This window comes from Coenobita brevimanus, chromosome 106, assembly GCF_032717465.1.
Source record: "Coenobita brevimanus isolate Jiangsu-jjx chromosome 106, ASM3271746v2, whole genome shotgun sequence".
Classification (NCBI taxonomy): domain Eukaryota; kingdom Metazoa; phylum Arthropoda; class Malacostraca; order Decapoda; family Coenobitidae; genus Coenobita; species Coenobita brevimanus.
In genome coordinates, this window is record NC_137059.1 from 2,856,024 (window position 1) to 2,870,902 (window position 14,879).

The window sequence follows — 14,879 nt, forward strand, 5'->3', positions numbered from 1 at the left end:
TGTTTGTGACGCGGGGGGAGGGGAGGAGGGAGGGGGGAGAGGAAGAGGGGAGGAGGAGGGGGAGAGGGGAGAGAGGAAAGGGAAATCTGTCGGCGCTGATGATGTTTGTTTCTCGGGCTCAAAATATTGGGAGATATTTTCTCCCAGGTAATGACCTTTCTACTCCAATAAGCCTTTCAGATCAACGACGTTCTTGTATTCTCTGGCTTCTACCTGGTGATTCTAGACGATTTAGAAGACCTATCCCCCTGTAGAGATGATAAGGAAGGCTATTTTTAACACAATAAGTTCAGGTTAGGTTAGGTTTTGTTGGGTTGGGTTGGGTTAGGTTAGGTTGGATTAGATTAGGTTGGGTTAGGTTAGGTTGGGTTGGGTTGGATTAGATTAGGTTGGGTTAGGTTAGGTTGGATTGGGTTGGGTTAGGTTAGGTTGGGTTAGATTTGGTTGGGCTGAATTGGGTTAGGTTAGCTTAGGTTGGGTTAGGTTGGGTTGTGTTAGCTTGGGTTAGGTTATGTTGGGTTAGGTTAGATTGGGTTGGTTAGGTTGGATTATGTTGGGTTGAGTTAGCTTGGGTTTGTTTGGGTTGGGTTAGCTTGGGTTAGGTTGGGTTGGGTTGGGTTGGGTTAGGTTAGGTTAGGTTAGGTTAGGGTAGGTTAAGTTAGGTTTTAAAGTCTGCCTTGACGTGACAGACAGACAGGCAGAAGGACTTACAATTTCGTCTTTTTGTAACCTAATTCACGTAGCCGTATGGAGGAACAGGGCAATACCACGGCTCTACATCCTTTCCATAGCACTTCCTCGTGACTAGCATCATATTTCAGTGCTAGTCTATTGCTACAACTGAGCACTTATGGTGGAGAGATGCATATTTTTAGGCCCAGTTAGGGTAAAATTAACATAGCTCACTCTGGTCTCTTCCTTGTTTCAGCCCTTTCACTACGAGGATTTGGACCTATATGAAAAAGTCGTCCAATATCAACCAGAATATTATTTTTAAAACGAGAGAGAGAGAGAGAGAGAGAGAGAGAGAGAGAGAGAGAGAGAGAGAGAGAGAGAGAGCGTGACCAATAAGCCTGCCTTGATAGAAGAAGGTGGAAGAGTGGCAGAGCCTTCCTTTAACAAGAGGTGGTGTGGAGGGGGAGAGGGAGAATGGAGAGAGAAGGGGGAAGGGGTTATGGAGAAGGGGTGGGGAGAGAGGGGATGAGGGGAGAAGGGGTGCAAGGGGAGGGAGTGGAGAGAGGGCGGGAGGGAGGAGGAGGAGGATGAAATAGGGAGGGGTGAAGGGAGAAGACAGGGAGAGGGGAGAGGGTGAAGACAGGAGGGAAGAAGGAGATAGGGAGCGGGAAGATGGGGAGTGAGGAGGCAGAGGGAGTGCAAGGGAGAGAGGACTAAGAGAAGAAGAGAGAAGGAGAGAAGAGCGGCGAAGGGGAAAGGGTGAAATGAGAGGGGAAAAAGGGTGAGAAAGCGGTGAGTGAATGGGAGAGGATATAATGGGTGAGGGGAGAGGAGAAGGATGAGAGATGAAGAAGGGGGAGGAAGATTGAAGAAGAGAGGAGGGGAGAGGAGAAAGGTGGAGGAGAGACGTGGAGGAGAAGCGAAGAGAAAAAGGAACTCTAATTTGCGTATACATAAAGCATATATTACGCCAATAATTAACTTTCCCCTCATGCAAATCCCATGTATTTTTTAACTTACTGTATCCGGGCATCTGGATATGAAATTAATTTGATTTTCATTTCGTAACTTTTCTTGGATGGCACCTTGTCAACTGGCTCTACGCTTTCGGGTCCTTCCTTCTTCCTTTCACTGATTCATTCATTCATTCTCTCTTTCTTTCATTCATTCATTCATTCATTTTCTCTTTCATTAAATTCATTCATTCATTCTCTGTTTCTTTCATTCATTCGTTCATTCATTCTCTCTCTCTTTCTTTCTTTCTTTCATTCATTCTTTCTTTCTGTCATTTTGATCTAATGAGTGACGCGTGAGATAATTTGCTTTACTGGAGTGGCTGTGTATGAGAGAATGCAAAGAGTTCAGTCTCCTGAGTTCAGAAGAGTTCAATTCCCCTCGTATGCTGAATAAAATCGTCCGGTGGTTGCAAGGATGACTACAAAATACGTCTTTTTACTGAGGGAGATATAGCTAATGATTATTTCTAACCATTTCAGTCTACCTATCTATCTATCTATCTATCTATCTACTATAGCCAGACACCATAATCCTGTAAGGGGTGGTCGCTTGTCTCTGAATTAGGTGTTTTATAGGAAGAGGCACTAATCCTCCGCCAACCCACTTGCTGACACGTAAGAAACACGTGTGGGTTAGTTATATGGTTACCACCCAGCGCTGTAAATGGTTTTCTGGCTTACAGGAAACCATTTGGCTTGTCATTCACTGCAAAGCCACCTGAAAAGGAAAGAAGAGTAATAAAAAGTGACAGGAAAGATGGGAGAAATAGGAAGAGAGAAGGGCAGGTACAGACCAAGAATGATACAAGTGAAGGAAGAACTAAGCAGCACTACATCAAGCGAGTGGATGGCGTTGGCAATACTAGAGCAAAAATAACACGTCATCCTACTGAAGGGGTTGGCCATCTCCCCTAAGCTGAGTAAATCGTCTGGAGGCAGCAGGAATTAAAATAAGATAAAGCGTCATCATTTGGAGGATATCGACCATCACTCCAATCTGTATTATCTGGGAGAAGGCGCTGACGAGAGGAGGGCGTCAGCAGAACGGGGAGAGAGGGCTTTATCCCCCGTGTGCTGAGAGAGAGACAGACAGACAGACACAGACAGAGACAGACAGACAGACACAGACACAGACAAACAAAAAGAAAGACAGATAGACAGAGACAGACAGACAGGCAGAAGGACAGACTCGGAGACACAGGGGATGAGGGAGGGAGGGACACTGTCGGAATGAAGAAAGAAAGAGGGATGTATGAGTCAAGAAAGAGAAGAAAAGACAGAGAGAGAGAGAAAATTAAAGAGCAAATGGGGAGACGAAAAATACCTGTAGAGACCTGAATCTTCAAGAAGCAGAAGAAAATAAATGAAACACGACTTTATTTCACTGAGAGAAAGTGGTAGATGAAGGAGGCAAGGTAGATGGAGGAAGCAGGGCAGGTGAAACAAGCAGGGTAGATGGAAGAAGCAGGACAGGTGAAACAAGCAGGGTAGATGGAAGAAGCAGGGTAGATGGAAGAAGCAGGGTAGATGGAAAAAGCAGGGTAGATGGAAGAAGCAGGGTAGATGGAAGAAGCAGGGTAGATGGAGGAAGTAGGGTAGATTGAGAAAGCAGGGTAGATGGAGGAAGCGGGGTAGATGGAGAAAGTGAGATATGATGGAAGGAAGAAAGTAAATGCTAAGGAGACAGAGAAAAGTTGAGAGGAGATGGAGAGACAAGAGACAAAAGCCTTGATCTCTGAGGGGACGGGTCAGAGTGGGGTGAGTAGGGGGTCATGGATGAGACAAGAGACAGAAGCCTTAACCTCTGAGGGGAAGGGGCCAGAATGGGGCGAGTGGGGGTAATTTTGATTGGCTGCAACTGGCTGTCAAGACCCATGGAGCAAGTGCTGAGGAGGAGGCAAGTGAAGGTGAGGTCTGGGAAGGGACTGAAGGAGGGAGGGAGGAAGGGAAGGAGAGAAAGAGGGAGGGGGAGAGGAGAAGGGTTGGACAGAGGTAGGTGTGCATGAAGGAAAGAAAGAGAGGGAAGAAAGACCGAAAAGTAAGTGGGTGTGGTGGTGAGGGCAGAGGGAGGGGATGAAAGGAGGAACAGAGAGGTGAGCAGCAGGAGAGAGGGAAGGGGAAAAGGAATGGGGTAGGAAAGAGGGAGAAAGACGGATGGTCGAAGAGAAGAACGTGGAGACTGGGAGATGTGAATGAGAGAAGAAAAATTCGTAATGTTTGAGAAAAGTAAACAGGAAGAACAGAATAGGAAACAATGAAATAATAGGCGAAGTTTTTATTTTTCTATCTTGTGATCTTAGGTTGCTTGGAGAGGAGAGAGATCACACAAGAACTTACACTTTCTTTATATCAGCGTTGCCTTGGAGTCATAAAGATTTAAAAGGACTTTATTTTCTTTTCCCCTTTCAGTGTTTTCCTGTCAGTTCGTTTTGCAAGATTCTTAGGCCTCAGAAGTTCAAGATGTATTTATTTTCCACTAAAGAGTCTAAAAGAAAAAGGACACTGTTATCCTGAAATGAGGAAAAGCCCTGGGGAATTCTTTGATCGCACCAGCACCAGGAAGAGATGCAGTAGGCAGGCTGGCGGTTTACTGGGGAGGTCATTAGCATCGCGACAATGATGACCTCTGACGACTCCTTTAGCTTCGTGTTGTGCAGACGTCCTTATTCAGCTTACGAAAGACTTTTTATACTCAAGGGATTAACAGCCTCGAAAATTATTATACACTGATCTTTTTTGTGGGAGAAGGGGCATGGGGAGCGTACGCCCCCCCCCCTCTGTTTTTGTCAAACCCATGATTACATATACTAAAGAACAGTAGTGTGTCCTTGCTCTGGGCTGAATGACCTTAGGTGCCAGAGGATGGAGTGACCTAATGTGCGCGAGAGCAAGGCCGTGGGAGGGGGCTGGGATGGCTGAAGGGTGAAGGGGGAAAGGAGGAGAGGGAGAGGGGTAAGGAGTGGAGGAAGGGTGAGAGATCCACGTGGCAGAGCCGGAGTGCCAGTGTGGCGGAGCTCTCGGCCCGCGACGGTAAGAGGAACCACGCTGCCTCTCTCACGTCACCCTTCTTGCACGCGTCTCGCCACGCCACGCTCCCCGCAACCTCTCACACACCAACCCACTTTCAACGTCAAACGCCATCTGCTATACACGTCACCTGTCACCTGCACTCAACATCACCTTGCGTCATCATCATCATCATCAAGACGTTTTTTCCTACCTGTTATTATTCGTCAACCTCCCTCATCACTTACTCCAAATCTCACTGCTCCAAACGTCTATCATCAGTCTCACATTCCACACTTCTCAGCATCACATACCACACCTCTCAACCTCTCACACCACACCTCTCAGTCTCTCACACCACACCTCTCAACCTTCCACACCACACCTCTCAACCCCTCACACCGCACCTCTCAACCCCTCACACCACACCTCTCAACCTCTCACTCCACACCTCTCAGCCTCTCAGACCACACCTCTCAACGTCTCACGGCGCTCTATTTTTGCCATTTGATTTTCAGGATTAATTTCAATTGAGTAAAATCATCTAGTATTTGCCGAGTCGAATTCCTAGGTGTAAAGTGCACATAACTTACCAGATACGAGTGAGAAAAGAGATGGAGGTAGTTTGTGAAGTCTTCGATTGCTAGGATTAATCTCGGTTGAGCTAATTCTTCTCGTGCTTGTCTCATTAAATTACCCCAGTGAATTAATCGCAAAGTTTATGCATTACTCTCCATCTCCTCTCAGCCTCTCACACCACACTGAACCCAGCTTCACCCACCACACTGAACCCAGCCTCACCCACCACACTGAACCCAGCCTCACCCACCACACTGAACCCAGCCTCACCCACCACACTGAACCCAGCCTCACCCACCACACTACAATCAGTCTCGCCCACCACACTTAACACCCACCACAATGCACCCAACCTCACACCCACCACACTGCTATCACCGTCACACCTCTCAACCTCACTCATCTCACTGCCATCATCCTCACACTTTTAAACCTCGCACTGCATATCTCTAACCTCACAAACCCCACCACATTACACCATAGAAAGTGACCTATAATATTAACACTGAGTACGAGATTGTGTAGGCAAGAGCTATTGTGGCTGAATTTAAAACATCTACTGTTAGTGTGTCCCCAGGCTTATCTGAAAGTGAACCCGGTGGACTGCTGGCTGAAGTTGCCCTCCTCCTGCAATCCACCATCCTCCTTTCAGGGGATAGAGCCTGAAGGAGAGGGGGCTGAGGGTAGTTTATAGGTCCGGACAGAGGGGCAGCCTGGTCACATTGATGTCACCACGGGAAGGTGTCCCTCTCTAGCCCCTAAAACATCTGTGAGGAAAGGTTAAAGTTAGCCTGCAGTCCACTTGGTATATAGCAGTTAGCAGCGAGGTAGGAAGGTCACACTTATTTCCTGTCATGTGTTCCAATAACGTTAACAAAAAAAATAATAATGATAAATAATCCTTCTCGCTCTCAATTTCAGCTTTTTCAGTTTAGTTAAGTATTTTAGATTTCATTTTTGCTGCCTGTAATCAATTAAAATTAGTCTTTTTAATTATAGAGTTAGATTTGACCTTCATTAACCCCTTCACTACTAGACATCTTCCTTGAGTTTAAGTCGTTTAGCAGTACTAGTAGTAAAACAAAGTCCTCGGGGTGAAGAGATTAAAAACACAGGCCAGATCTTCTCTCAGAATAATGAAATACACTTTGAAGGATGTGGGGTAAACAGCAAAGTAAAAAAATTAATCAGTTTACCGTTAGAGAATGTGTGTAAATATGGATCTTCATTTTCTGTTTAACTAAGGACGTGGTTTTAGTTATCAGTGCAATAAAAAGTACATAATTTATTCATTTACTAATACAAAGATTACCAGAATAATTACTTTATGATCAAGGAGAACTGATGTGAATTATTGAACTTCTATTTTTTTATTCAGGGCGTGATTATAGTTGTCATTGTCAAAATCCACGAAATTTATGCAGCTTTTAAAACAGTTACCTACTTGTAGCACATTTAATCTAACCTCATGAAGATCCCTAATTTTGTCAGCTTAGTTGATGGTCAAGTGCAGTCAAATTAGTGAGTCGATTTGACAAATAACCAAGGAGACTCATGCCCGCCTCGTAACTAAAGATTACTGAATTTTCATGCATCCACAACTTGGCAATAAAATCATGGGAGCGGTCCAGTTCCACCAGATGAAAACAATTTATCTATCTATCTATCTATCTATCTATCTATCTGTCTGTCTATTCATCTATCTGTCTCTCTATCCATCTATCTCCAGCCAGACGCCTTAATTCCGTAAGGGGTGGCCACAAATAAATCGCCTCCATATCACCCTGTTCCCTGCCATTACTCTGCCCTTCCCCCGGCTCACACCTCCCTCTATCATATAGCTCTTCACTCCATCCCTCCATCTCATCCTCGGGCTTCCCTCCCTCTCCCCCCCTCCACTTCACTCACATGCACCCTCACATATACGTCTCCACACCATCCTTCCATCTCATCCTCGGTCTCCCCCTCCCTCTCCCGCCTCCACCTCACTCACTCACACTCTCCTCGTTAGTCTATCACTCTCCATCCTCTCCACATGGCCAAACCACCTCAGTGTTTTTCTCCTGACGCTTTCTATCACATCCGCACCACAAACCAGCTATAATTACAATCATTCAGAGTTTATGTGAATCAATGAGGTTCATTTCTGAGTCATTAAATATCTGATCTCTGTTGCAATTACACTAAAAGCCTCCAAACTTATTCAGATAATAATACAAAGTTTGTCGGATTAATCGCTTTGCAAATATTGATAATTGGTATGAGTAATCAGCCAAACTCAGTAATTAAAGGATTGTTTGTAGTTGGAATTACACCCAAATCATCACCATCATTACTTTTATCCTTTATTTCTCACCTGAATCTTTAAACATCATCATCATCATCATCATCATCATCATCAACAACCTTGCCCCTCCACCTAAATGTCAGTTCATCTGTTATAAAAGCATATGAACTTTCATACTTATTCACAGATCCTTAAACAACGGCTGCTGCTGCTGCTGCTGCTGCTGCTGCTGCTCCTCCTCCTCCTCCTCCTCCTCCTCCTCCTCCTCATCATCATCATCATCATCATCATCGTCATTGTCATCATTCACCTATAAATCAACTCATTCAACACAAAAACACACAAACTTTCAGGAATTCCTAAAAGACTCACTGACGAAGCTCCGGAACATCTCATATGGCGGATTCGAACCTAAAGCCACCTAAGTATTATCTCATCACTAACCCATCTGTACCTGGGTTCTGTACTGGCTTGTGTGGTGAGCTTGGGATGTGGTGAGCTTCTGTGTGCTGAGCTTTGGGTGTGGTGAGCTCCTATGTGGTGAGGAAGGGGTGGAAGAAGTAAATCACCATGCCCGGACCTTCATGTCACCACCTTCTCCCCTTCCTCGTCGTCCTCTGCATCAGGTGGGTAGAGAAGCAAGGGTTGTTCAAAGACTCAGAGGCATAACTTCGTGGATTAGGAAGACTACTAGCGCCATCTTTTAGCTGTGTTTATTATTATTATTATTATTAGTAGTAGTAGTAGTATGTTGCTGTTGTAATTACCCTTATCATTCTTCTTGCTGTTATTATTATAAATATTATTATCATTCATATTACCCACCTTCATAGTCTTTCTTTTTTTTTTACGGCAAACTATGTCAATATAAAAAGAAAAAACTCCAAGTATTCATGTGCGGTGCTCAAAATAAACGATTATGGAACAGATCCCAGAGAGTTCCCCCAGCTCTCGAGGATACGGTTTTCAGAAAAGCATTATGTTGGTGAGAAAAATCGCGATCCTTTTCACCCTCTGTTAGTGATTCGTAAAATAATAATGGAGAGTTTCTGATCACTGGGAGGCAGATGTGGTAACAAGGGGTGTGGTGTGTGATGTGGCAAGGTGAGATGTAGCAGTGTGGCTGTGTATGGTATGACGGTGAGAGGTATGGCATTGTGTGGTGTGGTAGTGTGGTGTTGTGGGATGTCATAGTATACGGTGCTGTAGTGTCGCAGTGTGGTGTATATCAGTGTGGAATGTGGCAGTGTGAGATGTGGCAGTATGTGGTGTGGCAGTGTGTGATGTGATACCGTTGTTTTAGATGTGTGGCAGTGTGGGATGTGACATTTTGATATGTGTTGTGGGAAGTGTGAGTGTGTGGAATGTGGTAGTGTGAAATCCTGCAGTGTGTGGTGTGTGGCAGTGGGATGTGTGACTGTGTGGGATGTGGTACTGTGAGGTGCTGCAGTGTGAGGTGTTGCAGCGTGGGATGTGGCAGTGAGGGATGCGGCTCTATCTGGATTGGTGTGGCTATGTCCAAATCGTTTGTAATCAGTAAAGATAAACCATCTATAAGTCAGTCTCAGAGTTAAACGATTATCTATGCCTCGATAATTCTACACATCAACTCTGGATCTATCCTACGTATTCTGTATATGTATTATGCCCCATATATGTATTCTGTAAGTATTCTGTATGTATGTTCTCTGTGTCCAGGCATTTCGATACTAAAAGATACTGATTTTGGCCTCTATAATCTCCTATGAAAAGGTTGTATTTGCATCTTTTTGTTCTTTTTCTGAAAAAAATAAATAAATAAACTACTTAATGGCACAGAACACCTGGAATATTTATGACCATCAAATATTGTTATGTGTTGTCATTTAATCATCATTTATTATAGAATTAATCAGCGGAATCTGACATGGAGAGGGAATGTGGCGAATAGGATTTTAATGTGGCGTAGACAGTATTCGGGTTGTGTTATATGCACCAGTATTTTTAACATGGCAGGCTGCATTCACTCATACCTTCAACACAGTACACACACACACACACACACACACACACACACACACACACACACACACACACACACACACACACACACACTTTCTCTCTCTCTCTCTCTCTCTCTAAGGGGTACTCCAAAAACTTTTCAGTATATAAAATCCATAAGTGCTTATCTGTTGACTCAAGTTTATGAAAAAGAAGATGGTCTGGTGAATTAAAAAGCTTCCTATTCACGCCCTCAGTTCACTCCTTTCGAAACGCACGTGAGGGGTATAAGTTTTAGAATGTGTGTGTGTGTGTGTGTGTGTGTGTGTGTGTGTGTGTGTGTGTGTGTGTGTGTGTGTGTGTGTGTGTGTGTAAAGCGGCAGTGTGAGGTGTATGTGAGGTGTGACAGTGTGAGGTGTCATTGTGAGGTGTGACAGTGTAAAATATGACTGTTCTGTGATGAGATGTGAAAAGGGTGTAGCAGAGTTTAATGTGAAAGTATGACGAGATGTAGAGTGTGATGTGGTAGTGTGTGATATAGCAATGTGAAATGTGTGTTAGGAACGACCGTGTAAGCTTGGTGGTGTGTGGTGTGGCAATGTGTGTGAGGTGTAGCAGTGTGTGGTGTGACATAGCGTGATGTGGAGGAGTGTGGCGTATAAGTAAGGTACAAAATGATATAAACCAACCGGATCCAAAAATAAATCGCGAGAATTCTAACAGACGAGAAACAGGAAATTAGTTAAGATTCTGCACGTCTTGAAAGGGCTACTGGAGAATGCTTGTAACTCTTAGGAGACAAGAGGTCACTCCGAAGCTGAATAATGAGGAAAAAGAGATGGAGGAGAAAGAGTAGAAATAATTGCATGATGGAATGGAGATAGTGGAATGCGCGGTGGAAGGAGAAAGTGGAAATGAAGTGCATGGCGTGAGGGACAAGGTGGAATGTGAGGTGGAGAAGGAGAAGAAATGAACAACATGATGTGTGAGAGAAGGTGAAATGTAAGATGAAGGAGTGGATGTAAGCTGCAATGTATTAGGTAGAACAAATGTGGAATGTGAAGTGATTGTGGAAGAGTGGAAATGAAGTAGATGGTTTGATGGAGATGGAATGTGAGATGAGGAACACGGGAAAATACACTGAAAGATATAAAGAAAAATGAAAGTGGACTGTGAGGTTGAGGAAGGTGGAGATGAAAGGTGGAATGTTGGGTGGGAGGAGGAAGGTGGAGATGAAGCCAAGGTGAACATGTGGAGTAATGATACGTAACAGAAAATGAGGGAGAGTCTTCATGGGTTAACTTATTCACCACAACGATGCCTTTTTCCTTTTAGTTGTGCTACTATCTTTTTTTTGATGCAGCCTTCTTTAACTCTCTTCGTTAGGAGATTCGTAAGCTATATTTATTTAGAGATAGAAATTATAAGAAGACGTCTTGGGGATGAAAGGGTAGGGGCCTTTTGTCATTTTATATCTGACATTTAATCTTGGCGAAGGCGAGGCAAGTACCTAGTTGTTGCCAGGCATTTTTGGAACCTGAACGTCTAGGCCAATATATATATATTTTTTTACGGTTCATTAGCCTGCATCCAACATCACACAAAGCAGTTAGCAATGATGGAGAAAGGCCAGACAGATTCTATTTTCACCCCGAGCTCTAGAAATTATTGTTAAAAAATATATATATATATATATTTACATGAGGTGCATGCTGTCGTAAAGGGGAGTGATGTGTAAGAGAAGGATGCATAAAGTGGACGAGAGAGAATGAGGTGTGTGTGTGTGTGTGTGTGTGTGTGTGTGTGTGTGTGTGTGTGTGTGTGTGTGTCTGTAGTCACGAGTAACATAAAAGTTAAGTAGTAGTTTACAAGGGTACTGGGGTGAAGGTTGGAAGGTAAATAAAACTTAGAGAAAATGAAGTGTAGTAGAATGGCTGAATAAAGTAAGAGAAAGCTAATAAGGTGCAAATATATGAAGGGGAGAGAGAGAGAGAGAGAGAGATTTCGTAACCATAGTAATAAATAATCCATCTAAATCCCCATCCTCCTTCATTTCAGTGACATTTTTTTCCTACCATCAGTCATCTTAGGGGATAGTTTTCGTCCTAGGGGGGTTAGCGATTCTCTATATTTTTTCCTTCAGTGCCACGGGACTCCTTTGCTGAAGAAATTCCTCTAGTAACAACAATTATGTATCAGGAAACGGAGGTGGCTGAATTCCCCGACCGATTTAAGTCTCCGTTCCTAAGTATTTCACATTTAATGTCACCATTTCTCACAAAATTAATAAAATAAACAATAAAAAACATTATCCACATCCACTTATAAACCACTTCGCTTATGGAAATTCACAAACTGAACTATGACTGAACAGCAAAGATCCTGTCGACTAGTGACCAAAAACAGAAGAGTGAAAATAACACAGAACAACCCAGCCATTTCCTTGCCTCTCAAAACATCATCATTTAACTCTCCTCCACAAGTACATTTAAACCACGCCGCTAAGAGACATTAATAAAACTAACCAGATTGCAAAAAAATCAATTCACAAAGTCCTGAAAAGAGTAAATAAAAACCAACTAAAAGAGAAATGCAAATTGGAAAAAAATAGAAGCAGAAACGCAGATTAAAAACACTAACTCAAGTCATCACTATTTTTTTTAATCTCTTCTTCATTACGTTCCCCAAACACACGAGTAACCAAATGGGTGGAGAGAAGAGTCACAAATAAAATGGAAATGGTGGAAGTCGGGTTTATTGGCCAGGCATCTCGAGGTTCGTCTGGAACTTGTGGAATGATGGGAATCTTAGAAGCTTTCCAACTTGCCCCCTCTCCTTTGCTCCCCCCTCCTTCTCTGCCTCCTCCTCCCTCCCTCTCTCCACCTCCCCCTCCCTTTCTCTATATCCTTCCCCCCTTTCTCTACCTCCTCCTTCCCTTTCTCTACCTCTTCCTCCCGCTTTTCTCTGTCTTCTCCTCCCCTTCTTCAATCAATCTATTCTGCCACTTCTCTCCCACAAATTGTATCCTATTCTGTTCCCTTCTTTGTCGGCCCCCTCCCCTCTTTCTCAGCCCCCACCCCCACACATTGCTCTTGCACTTCCTCCCTTCTCACCTTCATTCACCCCTACCTTACCCTCTTCCTTCTTTCTCCCTCCCTCTACTTCCCCTACCCACTTACTCCACTCACCCAATTCTTCCCCTCCCCTCCCCCTGAGCTGCTCTTTTCTTATTCTGTGTTCTCCTTTCCTGTCCACCTCTTGCTCTACCTCCCCCCCACCCTTCCCTACTTTGTTCCTTCATTTTCTGTTTCCTCCTTCCCTGTCGTCACCCCACCTTACACTGACGCCCCTTCAATCCCCCTCCCCTATCTCTTTCCCTCCTCCCTGCACTTCCTTTCCTCCCCCCTGCCTTCCTTTCTCCCCCCCCCCCGCCTTCCTTGTTGTCTTTTCGTCCTACTGTCTCTCTCCTTTTCTGATTCTCCCTTCCTTCTGTCCTTCCTCCCTTCCTTCCTTCCCCATTTCCTTCTTTCCTTCCTTCCATCCTTCCTTCCCTCCTTCCTTCCGTCTTACTGTCCGCCTTCTACTACGCTCCCCTACCCTTCTTGCTTCTCTTCCCCCACTTCCCTCTCCCTTCTCTTCCCCTCTCCTACAGTCCCCCTACCGGCCTTAATTTTCCCCACCCTGCTCTTATCCCTCCCTTCTCATCCCCTTCTCTACACCTATTGCCCCCTTCGTAGCCCTCCTTTCACTCCCTTCTGTTCCTTCTCTGTCCCTCACACTCACAGCCTCCCACCCTTCTCCCCCACTCTCCCTCCCTCTTTTTTTCCTCTCCCTCTTCCCTCTCTCCCCTTTCCACCTCTCCTGCCTCTCCCATCTCTCCTCCCCTCTCCTCTCCCCTCCACAGAAATTCCCACCGTGTCTTCCTCTGGCTTAGAAACAGAACTGTGGAGGAGGATGTGGAAGGAATGTGGAGAGAATGTGGAAGGATGTGGAGAGAATGTGAAGGCAATGTGGAGGAAATGTAACGGGAAGGAGGAAGGAATGTGGAAAGAATGTGGAGGGAATGAGGAGGTGTGGAGAGAATGTGGAGAGCATGTGGTATGTGCGGTAAATGAAAAAAATGTATAGGTGGAAGGGTGGTGATGGATGGGGGGAATGAAGAAGGGGGGATGGGAGAGAGGTGAGGGTGAGGGAGGGTGGAATGAAGAGGAAATGGAGGAAGGAAAAGGCTATAGGTGAGGGAGGGAGGGAGAAAGGAGGGAGATGAAGAGAGTCGCTGAGGGGGGGGGGGATAGTAGCAGTGGAGGTAAGGAGTACAGGAGGTAAGGGAGGGAAGGGGGAGGTGGGGGCTGGAAGAGAGGAAGGGGGAGGGGAAGGATGAGGGTAGTAGTAGTAGTGGGGATGAGCGAGGGAGAAGTAAGATGAGGGATGGAGGGGTGGTGATGAGGGGAGAGAGGAAGGGATGGAAGCAAGAAGAGAGGTAAGGGGGAGGGATAGTGAAGAGGGAGGGGTGAGGATGAAGGGGGAGGCAACTGCTGGGGTGAGGGAGGCTGGGATGGAGGACGGGGAGGGAAGGAGAAGGGAGAGATGAGGGAAGGAGGGGGGGGGGAAGGAGAGGGATAAATCGGGGATGAGGCAGGAAAAAATGGGGAGGGAAGAAAATTAGGGAAGTGAGGGAAGGAGAGGGGAAAGGAGGGGAACGATAGGAGAGGGAATGGTAGGATATGAAGGAGGTAACGAAGGGGAGGGTAGTGGGCAATTATAGGGGTGGGGGTCAACCATTTGGGGGTCTCATTAGGTATAACAAGAGCGGGGAGGGGCAGCTTGAACACCCCACTAAATAAATATCTGGCCTCTTATCCTCCTCACCATTTTTCCCTCTCAGAATAAATCGCTGAGGAGGAGATGATACGAATTTGCTTCAAACAGAATAAAAGGTCTAGAATATAACGTGTTTGTTGTTAGTTCTTAGTGTAACGTCTGTCTGTTTGTAGTCTCCAATTTACACACACACACACACACACACACACACACACACACACACACACACACACACACACACACACACACACACACACACACACAAATAGCATGAGAAAGGGCGTCTTCGGGTTGAAAGGTGTCAAGATAAATAATATAAGGGAAAAAGTCGGCCCTCGACAAAAATCGCAATCGCCTTCACTTTCAGGGATCGTGTCGGAGATGTCGCGCGGATTTCTTCATGTGAGGAAGCGTGAATCTTAGATGCTGTGAAGGAGGAGAAGGAGACCGAGGAAGAATAGGAAATATGGTCCCTTAAGTTTTTGATGTGAGGGCGAGGTGAGATTCGGAGGGGT